Consider the following 1455-nt stretch of genomic DNA (forward strand, 5'->3'; position numbering starts at 1 on the left):
ACACCATCTTTGGATGGGTCCTGTCGGGCGCTTGTTGAACTTTTTTTTTATTCGCATACCTTTTCTCAAACATGAATTAAATACACAATGAATTGTTTTACTTATTTTATTGAATAAATGTGCAGTTGAATTTTTGAAACCCACGTCTTTAAATAATACTTTCTTCTACCTTACAGAGTTTAGGTACATGGACAACGGCAACGAAGAACATTTACATTATTAGATAATTTTTTAAAATTAAGGAGTTAATTGGAACATAGTGGCCGGAACACGTGGAATTCAGATTTTTCGCTTCGCAAAGGGGGCCGGCATGTTTAGGCCAACGGCCTAAATTTGTCGCAGCATTTTCGACCCACCCTAATGCTTAACATAGCTTCATTATTATGTCAACTGTCGAACTGTTTACCACTATGTTACTTATGCTAAAATGTCCCTTCGGTAAATATACAGTTCGACAGGCTACAGTAAGAATAAATTTAAACCGGTCACTTACTTGTTTTCCGAGAGTGAATCCAAGAGGACGTTTCCAGCCATTGTGTTCCTGAGTCAAATCAAAGGTAACCTGTAAAACCAAATATATACATACATATATTAATACCAATATCGATATTGAATAAACACGAATTTATACTTAAAATTAATACAAACGTTTTTGCTTTATTTCTCATTCCAACAAATTAAATCGGCCACGACCTTGCTCAAGCGTTGTGCCGGTTTAACATGAAGGAACATAAATCACTTGTTTTGGGCCCATAAGCGCAGATAAATAAAAGCAAACGACAAATGCGCCAGCAAGTTGTTACATTGATTAGAAAATTTAGCCGCCGTGTTTTTGATTTGCCTAAGTCTGAAAAAAAGAACAACAGTACTGAATATAATAAAGAAATATGCTATACCTTCTGCAAATTCTAATTATACAAATAAGCTCTCGAACGGGCTCACAAACGGTTTTGCAATTCATATCTTGTGAACTTCCTTCCCATACTGCCATTTGCTTGACACTACTTGGCCGCACCGAATGCAATGCTGCGTGACGAAATCAAATAATTAACTCATGTGGAACAAATGACCTATAGAGTTTACATATGTATGTACATTAAAATGTGAATATATGTATTTGCAAACACACTTACCTACATATGTACCTATGCTAGGGATCAAATGATCAAACATGCACATGTACATACATACATATATGTATGAGCGTAAGAGTAAGGCCAATAAACCATCAAACATACAAGTGGTAGGCGTAGTCAGGCAGAGTGAAGCTCTTACTGCCTATAAATTTCCGCTTAGCTTGATTGATGATTCTTTAACTTCTTTATGACGTTTCGCAAGCGTAAATGTAGCAATATTTTGACATTTAAAACGAAGACAAACACATACACGTGCACACATACAAAGGCATTTATATACCCTGCAAAAAATGGGACTAATCCGGGATGACTCCGGGAG

General features: G+C 36.2%; 1 long non-coding RNA gene across 1 annotated transcript; it reads right to left on the bottom strand.

Annotated features, from left to right (window-relative positions):
* Positions 1–378: 378 nt before the first annotated feature.
* On the bottom strand, positions 379–722 carry LOC108356797 (uncharacterized). Its single transcript, XR_001846619.1, has 2 exons — positions 649–722; positions 379–562 (listed from the first exon to the last, which is right to left on the bottom strand). It is a non-coding gene; the product is annotated as an uncharacterized LOC108356797 (long non-coding RNA).
* Between the last annotated feature and the right edge of the window lie 733 nt (positions 723–1455).

Source organism: Rhagoletis zephyria, unplaced genomic scaffold (assembly GCF_001687245.7).
Source record: "Rhagoletis zephyria isolate East Lansing unplaced genomic scaffold, Rhagoletis_zephyria_1.1 Rzeph_scaffold_65419, whole genome shotgun sequence".
Lineage (NCBI taxonomy): Eukaryota > Metazoa > Arthropoda > Insecta > Diptera > Tephritidae > Rhagoletis > Rhagoletis zephyria.